The 23,907-nt window shown below is 39.4% G+C and overlaps 1 long non-coding RNA gene across 1 annotated transcript in view; it reads left to right on the top strand.

The window, feature by feature from the left end:
• Positions 1-23,907, top strand: part of LOC109568153 (uncharacterized) — a 79,751-nt gene that overhangs the window by 15,654 nt on the left and 40,190 nt on the right. Inside the window, exon 2 of the long non-coding RNA XR_002182210.2 lies at positions 4,378-4,539. This is a non-coding gene — a long non-coding RNA (uncharacterized lncRNA). The remainder of the gene's footprint in view (positions 1-4,377; positions 4,540-23,907) is intronic.

Below are 23,907 nucleotides of genomic sequence, written 5' to 3'. Positions count from 1 at the left end.
ATGTCCATCGAGTTGGTGATGCCATCCAACCACCTCATCCTCTGTTGTCCCCTTCTTCTCCTGCCTTCAATCTTTCCCAGCATCAGGGTCTTCTCCAATGAGTCAGTTCTTTGCGTCAGGTGGCCAAAGTATTGGAGCTTCAGCTTCAGCATCAGTCCTTCCAATGAACATTCAGGACTGATTTCCTTTAGGACTGACTGGTTTGATCTCCTTAGGGGTGATCATATGACACTTGCCTGGTCTACTAGTATTTTGAACAGGATTATTTCAGGGATGGGTGAGTGATTCAAGCTGTCCAATAAATATCATTTCTAAGATTTTTAGTAGAATTCTTAGGAACTACTAGGGCCACTTACTTGTTAATTATAAAATTGGAGCTGTCAGAAGCCAGCATGTGTCAAGAGTCTACAAGAGAATGAAGCTAGCACAGAAATGTAGGGGTGGGGTGGGGGGGGGGGGGCGGAGTAGAGAACGAGAAAGAATATCCTGATGATATTGTCAAATCTCTGGACTTTCCAGTTACACAAGCCAATAAATTCCTGCTTTGGTTTAGATCTCTGTTTCTTGAAGCCAAAGTAGTCTGAACAACATGTCTGGGCTTTCAGTTTCTTTCTGACTTCTCTCATTCATTCTTTTCCCTCCACTGCGCAGTGTCTAGGACCCATGGCAATCTGGCCCCACCCACACCTCCAGCTTCCTCTCCATAGCTTTGACCCTGCTATAGACAAGAGCACTGGTATGGAAGGGGCAGGCTGGCTTTGGGCCACTCCTTCTGAAGTCTGATTCCCTTGCAACATTTTTGCAAGTTACCTTCTTTACACTCATAAATGCTTTTGTCTCTGAGTCTTTTTTTTACATGGATCTCTCTGATTCTGTCTATGGCTGCTTCAGTTTTCTATTCTTTAGAATCTTTTAGTCATCTAAGACACGTTTACAAAGCACCTACCATCTGGGCTAGATGGTGGTGATTCAACAGGGAAGTCAACATTGACAGCCACTATGAACTTGGGCTTACCATCCAGGGAGACTAACAGTACAGCTTTATTCAGATCACAACCTGGAGAGAATCCAAGCAGCTGCCCTTTTGAACCTTGATTTTACAAAATGTACAAAACCCATCATCATCCTCTTAACAGTCACATTTTCCCATTGTAGATATAGAACATACAGTTCAAAAGGAACAAAAGGATAAAGGGAAAATTCTCGGCCTCTGGCAGTTCCCTCATTTGCATATACAAGCAAATGAACACCTATGCTCCTCACCCCTTTTACAGAGTGGTAGTCTTTGTATCTTACTTTTTTTAAACAGTATATCCTGGAGAAATGCTATATCAGTACCCACAAAGGCACATTGTTCTTTTTAATGGATGCATAATATTCAACTGTACAAATACATCATGCACATCATGTATTACCTCTTGATGAAAGTGAAAGTGGAGAGTGAAAAAGTTGGCTTAAAGCTCAACATGCAGAAAACTAAGATCATTGCATCTGGTCCCATCACTTCATGAGAAATAGATGGGGAAACAGTGGAAACAGTGTCAGACTTTATTTTTGGGGGCTCCAAAATCACTGCAGATGGTGACTGTAGCCATGAAATTAAAAGACGCTTACTCCTTGGAAGGAAAGTTATGACCAACCTAGATAGCATATTCAAAAGCAGAGACATTACTTTGCCAACAAAGGTCCGTCTAGTCAAGGCTATGGTTTTTCCAGTAGTCATGTATGGATGTGAGAGTTGGACTGTGAAGAAAGCTGAGCGCTGAAGAATTGATGCTTTTGAACTGTGGTGTTGGAGAAGACTCTTGAGAGTCCCTTGGACTGCAAGGAGATCCAACCAGTCCATTCTAAAGGAGATCAGCCCTGGGTGTTCTTTGGAAGGAATGATGCTAAAGCTGAAACTCCAGTACTTTGGCCACCTCATGTGAAGAGCTGACTCATTGGAAAAGGCTCTGATGCTGGGAGGGATTGGGGGCAGGAGGAGAAGGGGACGACAGAGGATGAGATGGCTGGATGGCATCACTGACTCGATGGATGTGAGTCTGAGTGACTCTGGGAGTTGGAGATGGACAGGGAGGCCTGGCGTGCTGCAATTCATGGGGTTACAAAGGGTCAGACACGACTGAGCGACTGAACTGAACTGAACATATCTTAGGTTCTTTCCAATATTATGCTCCTACAACCAAATTTGCAATGATGATTTGGGTTTTATATTATTTCATGCATATTGTGAATAGTAGGATAAATTCCAAAAGCGGAATTGTTGGGTCAAAGGACATGTCTCTTTTCCACATTGAAATCTATTGTCCAATTATCCCCCAAAGTGATCACATAAATTAGCAGTATATTAACAGTGGAAGAGTGCCTGTTGTCTAATATCCTCCATGACAAAGTCTGTTTATTAAACATTTTGGCCTTTGCAAATCTAAGTGAAAATGCAATCTCATTTTCATTCTAACTTGCATATTTTATTGTTAGGAAAGCTGGGTATCAGTTTGTGTTTAAAATCCACTTGTATTTCCTTTTCTAGAGCCATTTGTCATGTCCTTGCCCATTCTTCTGTTAGACTGTTGACCTATTGATTGGTATAAGCTCTTTGTATTTTTTGAAAGCAGACTGTTTTCTGCCATGTGTTGGATTTCTTTTTCTAGTTTGTTATCTAATCTTTCATCTTGTTTATTTATTTATTTGCTTTCTCTTATTTATATTTGACCAAGAACATTGAAACTTCACTCTTTTTCATCCTTAGGTATTTTGCTAATTCTAAAATTTGTTCCTTCTTACTGTTTCTAGATGGGAAAAGAGAAGGGACAAGCCATTCATATAAGCAGTTAATAGGCACATAAAAAGTTCAACTTCGCAAATTAAAAATACAAGTTAGATTTCATTTTTTTTACTCTAGCAAATTAGGAAAGATAATTAGAGTAAAAAATAGCATTGCTCTACTCTGTTGGCAGGAGTGCAAATTAGTTCAATACTTGGAAAAGCAAATTCTCAGCAAGTAAAAAAAATTTATTTTATTTTATTCATTAATGTCTTCTAGGAATTTGTCTTATGGATCTAACCACCAGGATGGACAGAATAATACATAGAGATATACTTCTACATAGCACTTTTTTTTTTTTTGGCTGCATAGCACTTTTTTAACAGGGGAAGAATTGAAAAAAAAAAAAAAAACTGAAATCTATTGCCCTACAGATAAATCACAGTACATCCATATTAATAGAGGCAACACAGCTACAATAATAAAAGTTTAAAGCTATTAATGATATAGAAAATTCTCACACATATTATATTAAAGATGGGATACAAAATTGCTTAGACAGTGAGATCACAACCACATAAAAGTATGTGAAAAACTGGAAAGAAATGCCAGAGAAGTTGTTACTTGTGTTTAGAGAGATTATGCATTTTTTCTCTTTACTTTTCTGTGATTTCTCAAATTATATAATGTGCATGTATTATATAATCTGACAAAGGTCAAAATAAGCACACACTGTAAAGCTATTATTAGGATTTACTCTTCATCAGTTTCTGTTATGGCCAATAGGCCTTCTGTTTTTGTTTTTTTATTTTTAATTTCCCACATTAGGATTACTGTAACCATCAATATTACTTAGTCTTGCTATCTCTGGTCTCCTCCAATATTCTGTCTGATTACTCAAAAACATTGCCTATCATTACTGAAGACCCCATTCCTGTTGGGACTGCATTCCTATTGCATAACATTTAAATTACTCAGCCTAGTACACCAGCCCTCCATAATTTGGCCTCACTCAGCTTGAGTCATCCAAGTGTATTTCCTACTACTCCCCAGGATATCCTGCACCTTCAATACAGTGGTCTCGTCACTGTTTGTGTTACCTCATGCCCTTTCTTTGACTTGTTCCTTCTGTTCTCTGTTCTGGCAACTGCCTTCCCCAGGCTCCCTTTATGCCAAGGTCTTATTCACTCTCATGAGGTTTTTTTCTCCTCCACGTTGACCTTCCCCTCAACCTTGGCTGAACTCTCAGAGCATGTCCCTTCAATCACAGCCACAAAGTATTTAATGCCTTGCAGTTCTGTGACTCTTTCTTTCTTTCACTGGCTGCACAGGGTCTCAGTTGTGGCACACGAATCTTCGATCTTCGTTGTGGCATGAGAGATCTTTAAGTGTGAACTCTTAGTTGCAGCATGTGGGATCCAATTCCCCAATCAGGGATCAAACCCATGCCCCCTGAATCGGAAGCATGGAGTCTTAGCCACTGAACTAACAGGGAAGTCCCTCGACCATTTCTTGAGTGCTAATAAAGACTTCCCAGCTGTGTCGAAAGCTCTGAGAAGGCAGTCAGTGCTAATCACAATCTTCTTGCCTCCTTTCCCTTTGTTTCCACACAGTGCTCAGCAGAGGGTTAAGGCCCGGCCAACTCCTGAGGAGGCTGCAATGATGAGCAGGTCACTGGGCAATGTTTTTCCTCCTTTCCTCTGTTCTTGCCCAGAAGGCTGTCTTCTGAGGAGGGCTTACCCAATGGCAGAAGCCAATCAGAAGAAGTCCTAGAGGTAAGATGGTTGGATGGCATCACCGACTTGATGGACATGAGTTTGAGTAAGCTCTGGGAGTTGGTGATGGACAGGGAAGACTGGCGTGCTGCAGTCCATGGGGTCGCAAAGAGTCAGACATGACTGAGTGACTGAACTGAACTGAACTGGTGGGGTTCCAACCCTAGCTACACTTTAGAAGGATTTGAGGAGCTGTAAAAATATGGCTGAGAAGGCTTCCTGGTGGTACAGTGGATAAGAGTCCCCCTGACAATGCAGGGAACATGGGTTCAATCCCTGGTCTGGAAAGATTCTGCAAGCTTGGGAACAACTAAGCCCTGCACCGCAATTGCTTAACTCTGAGTGCTCTAGGGTGCATGTTCTGCAACAAAAGACGCCACTGCAATGAGGAACCCATGCCCCACAAAGAACAGTAGCTTCCACTCGCTGCAACTAGAGAAAGCCTGCACAGAGCAAGGAATAAATAAATTCCAGTGCAGCCAAAAGTAAATAAGTAAAAAACCAAATATGGCTGCTTTCCCTCTTCCATCCCCTCCCCCAGCCCTGAGGATTAGAATTTAATTGGTCTAAGGTGGGACTAGCATTGATTTCTTTTCTAAAGCTCTCATGGTTGTGTTGAGTTCTACTTCTTTCAGGCCTCAGTCCTTTTGGCGTGCACCAATTCAGCACTTTCCTGTCTTATTTCCAGGCAGGAAGTCATCCTAGAACTGGCCAGAGACTCCAAAGAGACTGACTTTGGATAAATCCTTTGGCATCAGCGCTAGCCTTTGTTGTTTTTCAAAGGTGTTTACTTTCAAATTGTCAGCTGTCTGACTGGAGCCTGCTCTTAAGGGTGCCTTGCCTGGGTTGCCTTTCCGTCTAGGCACCAAGATAAGCTAATAGTGCTAGTCTGGATAGCAGACCAGCAATAGGGTTAAAATAAGCTCAGAACCACCCACCTTCCAAAAAAAAAAAAAACACTGTTGTTATAGAGTATAGTAAGTCAATTGAAGCAGTTTGTTTCGTGTGGAAATACAATACATAATTCGTGTGACAGAGCTAGAACGCAATGCCAAATAGAATACATATGTACAAAGAGAAAAATCTCAACTATTGTAAAAATCCTACTAATGTATCAATATATACTTCCTTTATTTATGTGATAGTAACAAGATAACAGCAGCAGTAATTAATTAATTTTGAACACCAACTATCCACCAGGTACACACACTAAAGGTTTTATTTGGATTATTTTGTTTAATCTCACAATTCTACAAGACAGATACTTTTATTACCCTCATTTTAGAGATGAGGCAATTGAGGAACTGAATTACTAAAGAATTTGCTAGCTGGGAAATGGCAGAGCCAGGATTAGAAAACTTTCCGAAGCTTTTGTTCTTAACTTTGTGGGACTAATTCTTATTTCAATGAAAAATAAGGTTGTTTTTTTTTTTTTTTTTCTCTTTTTTAAACCATCCAAGGTTTCTCAAATATCTGAATACACATTAAATACCTTCCGTTATTTTTACTTTCATGATTTTCCATGGAAATGCTTCCAAAATGTACTATACACATCACTTGATTCCTTAGCTAGAGGACACTGAACGCAATTTAACCTTTTCTTAAAGACTCCAAGCTACAGGACTTCCTTGTAGTTCAGATGGTAAAGAATTTACCTGCAATGCAGGACACCTGGGTTCAGTTCCTGGGTCAGGAAGATCCTCTGGAGAAGGAAATGGCAACTCACTCCAGTATTCTTGCCTGGAGAATCCCATGGACACAGGAACCCAGCAGCCTACAGTCTGCAGGGTCGCAAAGAGTCAGACATGACTGAGCGACTAATACTACTACTAAAGACTCCATGTGAGGGTCATAGACTCTGTCTAAGGAAGCTAGATGGAACCCTATTTCTCTCAGGCTTTTTAAGGTTTCCAGAGTTAGGTCACTCATACCCACTGGGCCGGACAATTACTGCAGCCACTTTTCCCTCAGCCCCAATACAGGTATCTGCTCATGGACCCTGCTGAGGTGTCAGCCCCAGACAGCTGTGCTCTGTTCTCTGCAGGCCTTGCAACTCTTCAGTCACTGCTGATGAAAGGGCACAACTCCCGTCCTAAAGCAGCCATGCTCTAGGCTGGCGAGCATCTACAAAATGAACCGATGGGAAAAGTTTAGCGAAAACTGGAGATTGTGGTTCAGGTTTCTACCTCTGGGGGATTTGAGCTGGGAATTACTGGGTAGTAGTGGGAGCTAAAAAGATGTACAGAGGGAGCCGATGGGGTAGAATAAGCCAAAGTTCCGAAGAAGCAAATGTGATGCTAAGCTGTGAGATAGAAAAGAGGAAGAGAACAGAAGTCACCCACTCCGACACCTTCAGCAGGAGGGGGACGGGCTATGCAAATGAGGGGAGAGGGCGTGGCGAAGGTAGCCGGGCTTGACAAAGATCTGGGTGACTGCCTAGTTCATGCCCCACCCTAGGACCTTTGAATTCTAAACGTGAAGCCTCCACGCCGGCCAAACAGAATGAGTCTGCAGGTCGCCATAGGTCAAGAGCTGGCAGTGTACAAATTCCAAAGAGGGGTTGAGAAAGTGGACTGGAGGAAAGCAGAGAAGCTGCGAGCCACTGCCAAGCGCAGCCAGAGGGGAGAACTGAGGCCGTAGATAATTGATCACAGAGGTGACGATGTGCGAACTCCGATGCTGAAGTCCTGGGGTAACCTTGGATTCTCCACGGAGTCTTGGTTCCAGTCTTCCTGAGGTCTGGCTTCGCTGCAGCGCCTGTTCTTCCAAAGGCTTGGTGATTTGGCCTTTGGTAGTTCCCACGAGGCCTGTAGGGTTGAGATTCTTGTTTTCTTCATTCCTTACAACTCCTTCCCCTAATATTAGATGTAACTTGAGCTGTTCCTCGGAACTAGAAGGGCCTGACGAAAACACGCTACACGCCCCAGATTGCTTTTTTAATTTTTTCTTCTTCTTTGGAATTATTGTTCTCCTATTTATAGTTTTTCTATTTCCTCCTTTGCTGCCGTCAACTGTCACTTTTTATTGCCCTAGTGTGCTTGCTTTTACTGGCCATTCTCTCTTGGTTATTAAGGCTACTGGTAGACTTGGAGGTGAGATTTGGATTGGTGGGATTAAAAGAAATTTAAAGTAAACATACAATTAAAGAAGGGTGAGTGTTATAGTAAGTGAATTATCTTAATAAAGCTGCTATAAGAAATTAAATAAGCAATCAAAGACTCTTGGTGTCCTGTAAGCTTTAGTCCATAGTATTTTAGAAATGTAATTTGACTGTTCAAGTGCCTTTCTTGTTTATCTTTTGACTTTGGGCTCTAGTCCAATCAGTGAAGGCTTAGTAAAGTGTCCCTTGATTCTCAGAAACCAAAACACACTGGAGACAGCACAAGAAAGGAAACGAGATTTATTTTAAGACATTATTCAGAACCCAGCTGAAGGAAGCATGGTCAGAGATCGCTCTCTCTCTCATTCTCCCCTCCTTCTAGCTACTTGGTTCCCTAACGTCCCTTCATCATTGTTTCACAGCTGTTCCATCTTCCTTTCTGCAGCTGAATTATTCTGCTTCTCTGTGAAGTTTTTAGTTTCTTTTCCTTCATAACACTGGCTTTGGGCTGCCATGCTGTCGATTTTGGCAACAATTCTTCATGACCTCGAGTCTTCAGTGCCAGCACCCTCCAATTCAGCCTTTCCATCTCTGAAAATATGATTGACTCACTTTGGGCCAAGAATCTGTCCCTGGCCAAATTAAGTGGTCAGAGAGCAGGGCAGGATGGCTCCTCTTCACAGAAGGCTCTTCTAATCTGCAGGCAACAGGGGAAAGTGACTGGCATTTTAGCCTGAGCACAATTTATATATTTCAAAACTCTGATAGGTGATGTGTTATTACATATTTACATTCCTCCTTCTTTGTTATTCTCCATTCAGTGCTTAGAGTCCTGTGAATAATAAACAAATTATTTATTAATGATGATGTTACCTATCAGAATGTCCCTGTAGCTCAAATGGTAAAGAACCTGCTTGTGATGCAGGAGACCAGGGTTCAATCCCTGGGTTGGGAAGTTCCTCTGAAGAAGGGAATGGCAATCCACTCCAGTATTCTTGCCTGGAGAATTCCATGGACAGAGAAGCCTGGCGGGCTACAGACTGTGGGGTCGCAAAGAATCGGACACAGCTGAGTGACTTAACACACAACACACATATTACCTATCACCATCTGGAGTTGGATGATCTAGCCTAGTTAAGAGTCACTATCTTGGTTTTCCTGCATGTATAAACACAAAATACATTAAAGGCAATTCTTTCCTTCAGTGCTTTCCTGTCATCTGTTATGATCCTAGTACTCTTTGTAAAACTTTAGTTCATGCTAAACCAAACATAATGAAAATTTAACTTTTAACAACATAGCTAAAATTATTATTGTTGATGTTTCAGTGAAAAACCACTTTAAACTCCACACTGCATCCACATGGACATGTTTTCCTGACCCAAAAGTAGGGATGATTTGACAGTTTGACTAAAATCACTACTTTTGAAACCATGTTTCCTTCTTTTCACAAAAGTATGAAGTGATTGCGAGTCAGTCATGGGTGGAAGAGTTTATTATTAGTTTTTCAAAAGATGCCAAGTGTTGCAGGAAATTTTTCTCTTAGACCAAGATGAGAACAATTTCATTTTAAAAACAATCAAATGCAAATTAAACGTTCCTCCAGTTTTAGTCTAGCATTTGAAATGCTACTAAATAGGTTTCAAACATTTTCTTATGCATGACTGAACTTAACACTCAAAATAACATTCTGAGGTTGGTAGTATCATTTTGCAACTGGAAAACAGGCTCAGGGAGGTTAGAGGACTTGTCCAAAATCACAGTACATTGTGCTCCAGATACGGACTGGTCATTTTACTCCAAATCTTGTGGGTTTTGAATGGCACTTTGCTCTTCCTTTATTTTCTCCCTAAGAATTTGGGGGGAGGGAGTTGGCATCAGTTAAGTGCTATTTCTGGGTTTCCCTGGTGGCTCAGTTGGTAAAGAATCTGCCTGCAACGCAGGAGACCCAAGTTTGATCCCTAGGTGGGGAAGATCCCCTGAAGAGGAAATGGCAACCCATTTTAGTATTCTTGCCTGGGAAATCCCACGGATAGAGGAGCCTGGTAGGGTTGCAAGAGTTGGACATGACTTAGCGACTAAGCCACCACCAAGTGCTATATCTAAGTGTTTCAAAATCCACTAATTCTCCATATAATGCAGATTTCTTTTTCTAATTAAGGCCTACGAACTTGATGACATAACAAAGTACCACCTAATTACTTATGATAAATGAAGCAATAGACTGAAGATTAATACCACCTATGACAATGTTTGATCCTGTCCCTCACAGTTGAAATCACATATGCTATTTCATTCAGTGAATCCTTTTCTAACCCTTTCTAATTTTGTCAGAGATGTAACCCTAATTCTTGAGATTAAAATAAAATATAATTCTCTAATGAAACCATTCTTAGAAGGAATAACTCTCAGTGCTATCGCAAGAAAAAATTAGTCCCAAGTGAGACTGTGACTATGTGGTTACGATATTAGCCTACTTAAAAGTAGAAAGGTTTTCAAGGAGATATACCCTTTTGCTATTTACGTTTACTCTTTCTTTCTTTTTTTTTTTTTTTTCTTTTTTGGCTGATCTTGGTCTTCGTTGCTGCTCAAGGGCTTTCTTTAGTTGTAATGAGGCAGGGCTACCTTTTGTCACAGTGCTCAGGCTTCTCATTGAGGTGGCTTCTCTTGTTGCAGAGGACAGGCTCTAGGCACGTGGGCTTCATGAGTTTCAGAGCATGGACTCAGCAGTTGTGGCACAGGGGCTTAGCTGCCCTGTGGCATGTAGGATCTTCCCAGACCAGGGATCAAACCCATGTCCCATGCATTGACAGGCAGATTCTTAACCACTGGACCACCAGGGAAATCCTTATATTTAAACTAATCCTACTAACTACCCGAAGTGTTATTCAATTATTAGGGTAGGCAAAACTTAGCAAACCTTGCTTAGCAGTTCAAGTTACTTAGCAGTTCAAATTGTTTAGTCCCTAAGTCACGTCCGACTCTTTGCCCCTTGGACTGTATAGCCTTCCAGGCTACTCTGTCGATGGGATTTCCCAGGCAAGAATACTGGAGTTGGTTGCCATTCCCTTCTCCGGGGGATAGATATAGGAAAATAATGCAAAAATTTAGCTTTTTTTTCTTTTGGCTGCACTGGGTTTTCGCTGCTGCATGAAGGTTTTCTCTAGTTGCAGCGAGTCGGGGTACACTTCATTGTGGTGCACGGGCTTCTCATTGCGGTGACTTCTCTTGTTGCAGGGCACGGGCTCTGGAGTTTGGGTTCAGTAGTTGTTGCATATGGGCTAGTGGGCTCCAGGGCATGTGGAATCTTCTCAGACCAGGGATGGAACTCGTATCCCCTGCATTGGCAGGCGGATTCCCAACCACTGGGCAACCAGGGAAGTCCCAGCAATTTAGCTTTTAAAAATGGTCTGTGATTCAGATTTTTCGTGAATTTAGATTTGTTTTTCCTTCTACTAAGTCTAAAATGAGCAAAATCTTGTGGTGTTAATTATTATCCAAAGGCAGATATTAGATTGGAATTTAGGTCCTCTGGGTGCACTGTTCACTAAATTTTATTGGTTAATACAACATTCAGTGCTTATAACAAGATTCTCAAGACTGTGCCAGGCAGAGGAATTCTAATAGATATGGTCTAAAGAGCACAAATAAGGAATAATCCACATGGAAAAAAATACTAAGAAACTGCCAACACGTAAGTTATTTCTATTTCTAATTCTTACTTCTTTATGTTGACTGTATTCCTATTCTCTTTGGTTAAAGGCACTTAGGATCACTTTGGGAAGAAAAATCACTGAGACATTTAGGAACATCTTAGGGGAAAGGGAAGCAAGTGTGATTGATAGAAAAAAATGAAAGCGTGAGAGTTGCAGTTCAGGACAGAGAGGAAGAGTCAGAGACAAACATTGAGGAACAGCAGCGTTAGACTTCTGTTAAAAGTAAAAGGATCAAGGTGGGTGTTAGGAAGAAATGAGAAAAGTTATTTAAAGAAGACCACGAGATTTGAGAACTGTGAATATAAAGAGAAGTAGATAGTCCCCTTTTCATGTATGAGTTCGCGAAAATGTGAATTAGAGTACGCTGCACGAATGCTAATTAATAGAATTATATATTTGAAGGGAGGATTTTATTTCTGTGTGTGTGTATATAATCTTTGATAATATGGCTCTATCATTTTACTCATATTCTCAATTTTGCATTTTTCCATCACAACTTGATAAAAATTAATCACTTGAAGTCTAAAAAGCATCAGAGGAGAATGAAGATTTGCTCCTTTCTGTCATAACTATACTAAGTTTATAAGACTAACACTTCTTATTCTTATCATCAATACTTTTATCTATATTTTATACTCTTTTAATAAAATAAAGGTAAAATACAGTGAACTGTTACATTTGTCCAAACAGTGTAAGGCAGACTGTGGCCTACCAGCCCACTTCCTTTTTCAACCTCAAATGTTCATTTAGCTGAAACACAGAGGATCCAAGTTCCACACATGGAGGAAACTTAGAAGCATCAGCCAATATATGACTGTGAATTGAAGTCAGGAAAGTCAAGTACATGGAAGACCTAACGTGGAAAGTATTTTTTCAGAAATATTTGCAACGTATTCAGATGTATATTAATGAGAAAAACAAGAGGTTAGGTAGAAGTATCTTTTTTTTTTTTTTAGATAAAGGGAAAAGACAGTAGAAATTTAGCTGTCCTGAGAAGGTGAATGTTTTAGTAAAGGTTCAAAGGATTTTATGCATTTTGGTCATAATCTCCATCAGGGTAATTAGCACTTGCCTTGAACTTGGGGAAGTCCTGAGTGACCCCAGCCAAGTACTTTCCCTTCAGTGGGCTTCATTTTCCACACCTGATAAATAGGGAAATTATTCCTTACTGCATTGATGTAAAGATCTCTAGGAAAAATACCTGAAGCACTAGTGCAGTGACTGTCACTTGGGTACTTAACGGTAGTGAGTTTTTGTTTGATGGCTATTCTAAAGAATAATAACTTCTGATTCTCATAGACCACTCTTCACTGTTGTCATAGTTAGCAGAAGCCTACTCCATCTGGCGTTAGGGAGAAAACCACACCCACAGCAGCAGCAATCACACCATGGCTTAGACCTCCCAAGGCTGGCTAGGGGTAGTGTTTTACAAAGACAGGAATCCTGTGGTGACTTCTGGCAGCCATTTTACAATTTGTGAGAGTAACGGAGACGAGAGCAGAGACATTGGCCCAGATTCCTGATATTATTGTGCCATTTATTTAACTACTCACAGAGATGCCTAGTTCTAGATTTTTTGTTATGTCCCGTTATTGAAAGTCATTTGAGGGGGTAGATTTTACTTTTAACCAAATACACCCTAATGGCTATATAGAATATATAATTTGATCCCATAAACAAAACGCACAGAATAATCATTGGATTTGAAGTTTGCTCTTCAACTTCATCCCTAGTTCCTGCAGCCTTTCCTTCTTGCCCTAATCCATCAATCCCTCATGGACTCTTTTTCCATCTAAACTTCTCGCTCATTTCTCAGTGAACTCACCCTTTTTACACTGCCGAGTCCCTCTTGTGCTGGCCTTCATTGTTTGTACACTGTTGATTTGAGCAATGGAAGTAAGGAAAGTTGCCCAACTGTGCAACTGAAACAGCTACAATTTCAAGGTTTCCAGACTCACCTGGGTCCCAACACCATTTAACTTGATTTTCATTTGTTACTAGTTACTACTCTTTCCATTCTCCTTAGCATCTGTTCCAGATCTATTCTCCAACCTATTTTACACCCCTGTCTACCTCCTTTCATCAGATAATTTTGTGTCCCTTTGGAGGCCAGAAGTGTGAGACCATATAACTTCCCACCATCTCAAATACAAATTTTGTTTTAATTTTGTTTTCTGCTTTAGCATCAAGATAATCAGGAGAAAATGGTTCATATAAAACTTTGTTGCTTGTTCACAATTGTTTCTTAATATTCCTGACAGAACTTAAAAGCTTTTGCACAGCAAAGGAAATCAAACAAAACAAAAAAAACAATCCAAAGAATGGGAGAAAATATTGCAAATGAAGCAATTGACAAGGGATTAATCACCAAAATATACAAATAACTAATGTAGCTCAATATCAGAAAAACAAAGAACCGAATCAAAAAATGGTCAGACAATCTAACTAGACATTTCTCCAAAGAAGACATACAGATGGTCCAAAAGCACATGAAAATATGCTCAACTCAAATGTGTTATTAATGTAAATAAAACTATAATGAGGTATCACTTCACACCAGTCAGAATGGCCATCATCAAAAAGTCTACAAACAATAAATTCTGGAGAGGGTGTGGAGAAAAGGGAATCTTCCTACACTGTTGGCGGGAACATAAATCGTACAACTACTATGAAGAACAGTATGGAAGTTCCTTAAAAAACTAAAAATAGAACTGCCATATGACCTAGTAATCGCACTCTTGGGCATATATCCAGAGAAAACCATACTTCAGAAAGATACACATATCCCAATGTTCATTGCAGCACTATTTACAATAGCTAAGACATGAAGGCAACCTACATGTCCATCAACAGAGGAGTGGATAAAGAATGGAATATTACTGTGCCATTAAAAGAATGAAATAATGCCATTTGCAGCAATATGGATGGACCTAGAGATTATCATAGTAAGTGAAGTAAGACTGAGAAAGACAAGTATCATATGCTACCACTTATATGTGGAATATAAAAAATATACAAATGAACCTATTTACAAAACAAATAGATTTACAGACGTAGAAAACAAACTTATGGTTAGCAAAGGGGAAAGGAAGGGGAGATAAATTAGGAAGCTGGGATTAACATATATACATTATTATATACAAAATAGATAATCAACAAAGACCTACTGAATAGACCAGGGAACTCTACTCAATACTCTGTAATAATCTAGAAGGGAAAAGAATCTGAAAAAGAACAGATATATGTGCATGTATAATTAAATCACTTTATTGTATACCTGAAACTAATACAATGTTGTACATCAAATTTACTCCAATATAAAATAAATAAGTAAAAATTTAAAAATTAAACTAACCCAAACCCCCACAAACCAATAAATTTTGTTTTAATTTCTTTCTTTTCTGTTTTAGAGGAGAAGGAATTCATTTTTGTCTTCATAAACTCCTTTCCCAATCTCCTTCTACCTTTTTTGCAATCTTGTTATATTACTTAACTTCCAACAACCCCCTTCTCCAAATATGTTCAAATTTCCTCTCTTCTGGTTTCTTTCTTGAATTCAGATCAAAATGCAGAATAGGAAGATCCTGAGTTCACCTCCTCCCATGGACACACCAAAACTACAACTACATATAGAACAACTTTTTAAGAATGACCGGGAGTAAGCCAAACAGATATTCTACAACTAAAAATATAAAGAAAAAGCCACCATGAGATGGGTGGGAGGAGCAGAGATGTAGCCTAGTTAGAACCCATACTCCTAGTGTGGCAACTCCAAAATGGGAATGCTATCTCAACTATGGAGGTCCACCCTGAGGAGTGAGGGATTTGAGCACCACACTAGGCTCCCCAGCCCAGGGAACCTGCAGCAAGAATACGAGCCTGCATAATGTCTGGCTTTGAAAACCGGCGGGGCTTAAATCTGGGAGAGTTGAAGGGCTGGGTGAAACTGAGACTCTACCTCTTGAAGGGCACACACACAAACTCACCTGCTTCAAGTCCCAAGACAGAGGCAATAGCTTGAAAAGCATCTGTGTCATATGAGACAATCCACCAGTTAATATTAAGGAAGATACCAGAGGGATAGGGATCTGCTGGAACTTTCTTTGGGGGGTAGAAGCACTGGCAGGTGCTGCTCCTTTTTTTAAACTTTCCTTCCATCTAGCTAGTTTGGCAGGCACCATTTCAGTCACTCTTAACCAACCTAGCTAATGCTGTGCACCCCATCCCAGTGTTCCCCTGAGGACCTGTCCTGCCCAAACTGCCACCCTGCTGACCCCTCCAACATGACTCTCACCCTGCCTCACCTGATGGGCATCCCTAGCTGGCATCAGTGCCCCTCCAAAGTGGCTCCCACCCTGGGAGATGAGCCCCACTTCACCTGGTGGGCGGCCTTGGCTGACACTGGCAACCTCCCAAAGTGTCTCCTGCCTCAGCCCTGTACACTAGCATGCTCACAAAAGTTGAGGCTGGGCCTCACAGCCAGTCACACTGGGGGCCAGCCCCACCTACCAGTCCACATGCAGGATAGCAGCTGTGGCCCAAACACAACAGAAAGGCTCACACAGCCTATACAGGGGACATGCGCCAGTGGTCTCCACAGGACACCTTCTACATAAGGCCAACTCTTTCCAGTCTGGGAGATATAGATGATATACATGATACTTAGAAAAAAAAATAAATGCAGAGAGTTAGGCAAAATTAGGAAACAAAGAAATATCTTCCAAAAACAAAGAACAAGATAAAACTCTAGAAAAATAACTAAATGAAACAAAGATAAGCAGATAAAGATATCAGATAAATTTACCAGATAAAGGTATCAAATTAATAGCCATAAAAATGTTCATCAAACTCAAGAGAAGAATGGATAAACTCAGAACTTCAACAAAGAGATTGAATATATAAAAAAATCAGACTTGAAGAATACAGTAACTGAAATGAAAAATACATGAGAAGGAGTCAACAACATGCTAGAGGCTGGAAAAGAATGGATCAGAGATCTATAAGATAGGGTAGAGGGAATCACCTAACTGGAACAGCAAAAAGAAAGAAGAATTTTAAAAAGGAGGATAATTTAAGGGACCCCTGGGACAACATCAAGCATATTAATATTCTCATCAAGAAAGGGACAGAAACCCTATTTGAATAAATAATAGATAAAAACTTCTTTAACCTGGTGAAGGTGAGACATTCTAAGTCATGGAAACAGAGTCTCAAAAAAGAGGAAGCCAAAGAAACCCACACCAAGACACATTATAATTAAAATGTTAGATATGGAGAATCTTAAAATCTGCAAACTTACATGCAAGAGAACCCCCATAAGGTTGTAAGCTGATTTCTCAGCAGAAACTTTACAGGCCAGAAGGAACTGGTATGATATATTCAAAGCAATGAAAGGAAAAAACTTACAACTCTACCCAGCAAGGTTATCATTCAGGATTGAAGGAAAGATAAAGAGTTTCCCTGACAAGCAAAAGCTAAAGGAATTAATCATCACTAAACTAGCCTTACAGAAAATTTTAAAGACACTTCTTTAAATGAAAAAGAAAAGGCCACAAATAGATACAAGAAAATTATGAAAGAAAAAAATCTCATTGGTAAAGACAAATGAATAGTAAAAGTAGTGGATTTACCAACCACCTGTAAAGCCAGTAGAAAGGTTAAAATATAAAAGCAGTAAAATCATATATACCTAAAATAACTGTTACATGAAATAAAAAGATGTAAAATATGATGTCAAAAAACATAAAATGAAGGGAGTAAACACGTACTGCTTTTAGAGTGTGCTTGAACTTAAGTGACCATCCAATTAAAATAGACTGCTATGTACATAGATTGTTAAATATGAACCTTATGGTAACCACAAACCAAGAAACTATGGTAGACAGACACACACAAAAAAGAAAAGGATCCAAGCATTACACGAAAGAAAGTCGTCAAATCACAAGGGAAGACAAGAAGAGAAGAAGAAAGGAGCAAGGAAGAACTACCAAAACAACCAGAAAACAATGAACAAAATGGCAGTACGTACACACCTATCAATAATTACTTTAAATGTAAATAGAAAAAAATGCTCCAATCGAAAGACATAAATATGGTGGCTGAATAGATTAAACAAAAGAAAACAAAACATGTCTCGTATGTTTGCTACCTAAAAGAGACTCACTTCAGATCTAGAGACAGACAGACTGAATGTTGAGGGAAGGAAAACAATATTTCATGCAAATAGGAACTAAAAGAAAGCTGGGGTAGCAATACTTATATCAGACAAAATAGACTTTAAAATAAAGTCTGTAACAAAAAAAAAAAAAAAAAGAAGGGCATTGCATAATGATAGAGGGATCAATCCAACAAGTTGATATAATGCTTATAAGTATCAATGCACCCTATATAGGAACAACTAAATATTAAAGGGAGATATTGGTGTAATACAATAATGGTAGAGGACTTTTACACCTCACTTACATCAACGAATAGCTCATCCAGACAGAAAATCAAAAAGGAAACATTGGCCTTATGCGACACCTTAGATTAGATGACATTAATAGATATAGATATATATAAAAGGTTCCACTTCCAAACGGCAGAACACACATTTTCTTCAAGTACACATGGAACATTCTTCAGGACAGATCACATGTTAGGTCACAAAATAAGTCTTAATAAATTTAAGAAGAATTGAAGTCATATCAAGCATCTTTTTTGACCACAACAGTCTGAAACCAGAAGTCAGTCACAGGAAGAAAACTGGAAAAACAGAAACACGTGGAGATTAAACGACATGCTAGTAAACAACGATAGGCCAACGAATGAGTTGAAGAGGGCATGAAAAATACCTTGAGACATATTAAATGGAAATACAATATTCTAAAACCTTTCAGTGTAGCAAAAACAGTTTTAAGAGAGATGTTTATAGCAATACAGGCTGACCTCAGGAAATAAGAAAAATCTCAAATAAACAATCTAACCTTACAGCTGAAGGAAGTAGAAAAAGAACAAAGTGCAAAGTTAGTAGAAGGAAGGAAATAACAAAGATCAGAGTGGAAATAAATGAAATTGAGACTAAAATAACAATAGAAAAGACCAATGAAACTAATAGCTGGTTCTTTGATAAGATAAACAAAATGAATGTCTTTAGTCAAACTCACAAACAAAAAGACAGGGTCCAAATAAATACAATCAGAAATGAAAGAGAAATTACAACTGATACCACAGAAATACAAATGATAAGAAACTATTACAAATATTTATATACTAACACACTGGACAATCTAGAATAAATGAATAAATTCCAGGAAACATACAATCTTCCAATGCTAAACAGGAATAAATATTAGAAAATCTGAATAGATCAATCGCTACTAATGAAATTGAACACACAATCAAAACGCTCCCAACAAAGTAAAGTCCAGACCAAATAAATTCCACAGGTGAATGTCACAAAACACTTAAAGGCAAGTTAATACCTATCCTTCTCAAACTATTCCAAAAGGTAGAAACACTTGCAAAATCATCCTACAAGTCCAATAGGATAACAAAACCAGATAAAGACACTAAAACTAAGGAAGAGAAAAAGGAAAATTAAAGGCCAATATACCTTATGAAACCCACTCCAGCGTTCTTGGAGAATCCCAGGGACGGGGGAGCCTGGTGGGCTGCCATCTATGGGGTCGCACAGAGTCGGACATGACTGAAGCGACTTAGCAGCAGCAGCAGCATACCTTATGAACACAGATGAAAAATCCTCAACAAAATATTAACAAACCAAATTCAATAATAATTAAAAGGATCATACACTGTGATCAATTTAGATTTATTTCGGGGATGCAAAGATAGTTCAATATTCACAAATCAGTCAATGGAATACACCACATTAACAAAATGGAAGATAAAAATCATAGAATCTTGTCAATAGATGAAGGAAAAGCATTTGACAAAATTCAGTAACCATTTCTGATAAAAACTCAACAAAGTGAACAGAATGAGAACATACCTCACCATAACAAAAGACCATATATCACAAGTCCTCAGTTAACACTATACTAAACAGTGAAAGGTGGAAAGTTTTTCCTCTTTCATCAGGTAGAAGACAGGGTCCCCACTCTCACCACTCTTATTCAGCATAGTACTAGAAGTCCTGACCAGAACAAGCAGGCAAAGAAAATAAGTCAAAGACATCTAAATTGGAAAAGAAAAAGCAAAACTGTCTTTGTTTGTAGATGATATAATCTTATATATAAGAAAACCCTAAAGACTCCACCAAAAAACAAACCAAAAAAAACTATTAGACCTAATGAATGAATTCAGTAAAGTTTCGGGATACAAAATTTACACAGAGAAATCAGTTGCATTTCTATACTACACTAACAATAAACTCTCTGAAAAAGAAATAAACAATTCCATATACAGTTGTATCAAAAATAATAAAATACTTAGGAATAAATTTAACCAAAAAGATGAGATCTGTACATGGAAGACTATCAGTTTGATGAAAGAAATGGAAAAAGACACAAATAATTGGGAAAGTATCTCATGTGCGTGGTTTAGAAGAATTAATATTGTAAAAATGTTCACACTAACCAAAGCTATCCATAGATTTAATGGAACCGCTAACAAAATTCCAATGGCATTTTCCACAAAAATATTAAAAACAATACTAAAATTTGTATGGAACCATAGAAGACTTAATAGACCAAAGCTGGCCTGAGCAAGAAGAACACAGCTGGAGGAATTTTACACTTCCTGATTTCAAACTATACTGCAAACCAATAGTAATCATGGCCATACTGGCACAAAAATAGACTCATAGATCAACAGAACATTACTGAGAGCCCAGAAATAAACCTGTACACATATGATCAACTAACATTTGACAAGACAGCCAGGAATATTCAATGGGGAAAGGATAGTCTCTTCAATAAATGGTGTTGGGAAAACAGGACAACCATATTCAGAAGGATGAAATTGAATTGTATCTTATATTACTCACAAAAATTAACTCAAAGTGGATTAAAAACTTAAACACAAAGCCTCCAACCATAAAACTCCTAGAAGAAAGCATAGGGCAATAACTTCTTGATAATGATCACAGCAAAAAGCTTCTAAATATGACACCAAAATTTGCACAAACTGGAAGCAAAAATTAATAAATGGGACTATATTAAACTAAAAAGCTCCCACACAGCAAAAGAAACGATCAGCAAAATGAAGAGGTAACTTACTGAATGGGAGAAAATACTTGCAAATCATGTATCTGATTAAGAGATTAATTTCCAAAATATAGAAAGAACTCATAACATTCAATAATAAAGCAAATAAAAACACAAACAATTCAATTAAAATATGGATGAGGGGCTGAAAAGACATCTTCCCAAAGAAGACATACAAATGGTCAACAGACACATGAAGAGGTGCTCAACAACACTAAACCAGGGAAATACCAATCAAAACCCCAGTAAGATATTTCCTCATACCTGTCAGAATGACTAGTATCAAAAAGACAACAAATAACAAGCATTGATGAGAATTAGGAAAAAAAGGAATCTTCATGCACTTTTAGTAGGGTTTAAATTGCTGTGGCCTCGGTGTATGCAAATATTTACAGCATTTTAATTTATAATTGCCTCAAACTGGAAGTAATCCAATATTCATCAACTAAGAAATAGATGGGACAAATTGTGGTATATCTTTACAATGGACCAATAACAGGAATAAAGAGGAATGAAGTACTAAAGCATGACGTGAGCCAGATATGAAAGGATCCTGATTTACTTGATATTCTGATTAAGTCAAAGTTAGTGGGACAGTAATCAGATCAGTAGTTCCTAAGGACTAGGGGTCGGGAGAGGGGACACAAGACAACTTTTTGAGGCGATGGAAATACTCTATACTATGACTGATACATGCTTGTATATTATTTGTCAAAACACATAGAGCTGTACACCTAATACAATAAACCTGAAAAAAAAATCATACCCTAAAAAACCCAAAACTACTCCTTTACCATGCTTCCTACCTTATTTATTTACTTATTTACCTGATTGTGAGGTTTCTTAGGGAAGGGACTTTTTCTATGTAGTTTGCATTCAGCTAATATTTATTCACTGTTTGCTATGTGCCAACATCCATTAACTGCAGGAGAACTGAAGTGAACCAGTTTATCTCTGCTCTCAATATATTGTCCTAGCGTTAGTTATAACCCGCTTCTACTCCTTTTCTAGCAAGCTTCACAGAAAGGGCATCTAAACTTCAAGCTCATATTTCTGAAAGATTCAACTACCAGGTACATATCTAGCTAGAAACTTTTGCTCATCTATAACAGAGATCCTCCCAAATAGTGGCTTAAACAAGACAGAAGTTTGGACATAGCCAGTCCAGGGCTAGTTGGAAGCTTCATGGTATCAACTGGGACCTGAATTTCTTTCTGCTCTGGCATCCTCTGTTTGAGGATTTTACTTGCAAGACACAAGGTGGTTTAAGCTGGCTGACAGGCCTCCAGCTATCATGTTTGTGTTGCAGGCATCGGGAAGGACAATGGAGGAAGACGAACACCTACCACCCTCTACCCCCGACGCCCGTGCTTAAGGAGACTTCTGGAAGTCCCACAGAGCCGTTCTGTGAGAATTTAGTCACAAAACCACAGCTACATACCACATATACATATATACTTCATATTCATATATATAGATTTCAGGCAGCACTATGTCTAGTTTAAAAAAGGAGGCTTTGGAAAAATGACCATTTGGCAACCAACATGGTGAAAATAGATCTGGACAAGAATAATCAGAGAGTCTAAATCCAGGGAGGGACATTTGCTGCACAGCGGAGCATTTATATGCTCATAAAGTATTTCCCCACAGATGGCTTATTGGTCACAAAGGGAGGTAGTAACTGTACAACGGAGTAACCAGACGACACCCTGACCGGGTGATCAAGACGAATAACAACCAACGAGGAGCAGGCGGACATCATGTGGCCTCCAGATGTGACTCTGTGAAGGCCATGACATTGTACTCATGCTAGTCCAGCTGGAAATGCATGGCTTGACTCTAACCACGAGCAAACATCAGACAAACCCAAACCAAGGAACCGTCCATAAAAGTACGGACCTTTTCAAAACTGCCAGTGTTACGAAAGGTAAGGAAAGGTGATAAATGTTTCCAAGATTAAAGGAGACTAAAGAGACAGTAACCAAATACAATAGGTGATCCTGGACTGGTTCCTGGGCTGGAGGAAAGCAAAATGCTCTAAAGGACATGATTGAGACATTTGACTAACCTGGTAGAGATACTGACATCAGAGAGAGAAAGAGCAAGATCTGAGGACTAGTCTTGAATCTATTTCCCCCTTTCTATCCTCAGAGGCATTGTCTTAGTTCAGTTTCTCAGCGGGTACCCCTATCCACTCAGCCTATCTCCTGAATCTTCCATGTAATATCACAAAGTCCACTGTCTTTCCCTTCCAGTCTGTCCTCCACATTGTCATCAGGGTGACTTTTTTAAAGCAGAAATCTGATTATGCCAAATTCCCTTGGTCCGTTTGGATTGCTGTAACAAAAATACCATAAGCTGGTTGGCTTTTGACTAACAAACATTTCTCATCATTTTGGAGGCTGGGAAGTCTAAGATCATAGCACTGGCAGATTTGCTATCTGGTAAGTGGCTCAGATGGTAAAGAATCTGCCTGCAATGCGGGAGACCTGGGTTCAATTCCTGGGTTGGGAAGATCCCCTGGAGAAGGGAAAGGCTACCCACTCCAGTATTCTTGCCTGGGAAATCCCATGGACAGAGGAGCCTGATGGGCCACAGTCCACGGGGTCACAAAGAGTCGGAAAAGACTGAGCGACTAACGCTTTCACTTTCAAGAGCTCATTGTCTCATTTTTTAATTTCTCGGTAGTCTCTGACTCTTTGTGACTCCAGGGACTATAGCCGGCCAGGCTCCTCTGTCCAAGAAATTCTCCAGGCAAGAATACTGGAGTGGGTTGCCATGCCCTCCTCCAGGGGATCTTCCTGACCTTGCATCTCCTGCTTTGGCGGGCGGATTCTTAACCACTGCATCACCTGGGAAGCCCAATTGTCTCTTTAAGGGCTGCCTTTTCCCTGTAACCTCACATAGAGGAAGTGGCAAGAGTGTTTTCTTGGCTTCTTTTGTAAGGGCACTGATCCTATTTATGGAGACTCAAACGACAGTGGCCTGATTATCTCCCAAAGGCTCCACCTCCATCATGTTGGGGGTTGGCACTTCAATCCATGGATTTGGAGAGGGCACAACAATTCAATCCCTGGCACTCCTGATGAGAGACCATCTGTGGCCTGATCCTAGCCACTTAACCATCATTCTCTACATGAACTCAGAGTTCCCTGTGGGGCATTTCCTGCACTCCCGTCACAAATGGTTTCTGTTCTTGAATGTTCCCTCCACTTTTCATGACATAATGCTGTGCATGAGATAATAAGGATAAGCAGGGGAGGTAATAAGCCAGCAAGATAAGGCGATATTTTAAAGCTTTTACCTAATTTGAAATACAGGCTGGACTATCATGTGAAATGCTCCC

The sequence above is a fragment of the Bos indicus genome, chromosome 14 (genome assembly GCF_029378745.1).
Source record: "Bos indicus isolate NIAB-ARS_2022 breed Sahiwal x Tharparkar chromosome 14, NIAB-ARS_B.indTharparkar_mat_pri_1.0, whole genome shotgun sequence".
In the NCBI taxonomy this organism is placed as follows: domain Eukaryota; kingdom Metazoa; phylum Chordata; class Mammalia; order Artiodactyla; family Bovidae; genus Bos; species Bos indicus.
The sequence above is the reverse complement of the archived record's forward strand: the minus strand, read 5'-3'. Positions and strand labels throughout refer to the sequence as shown.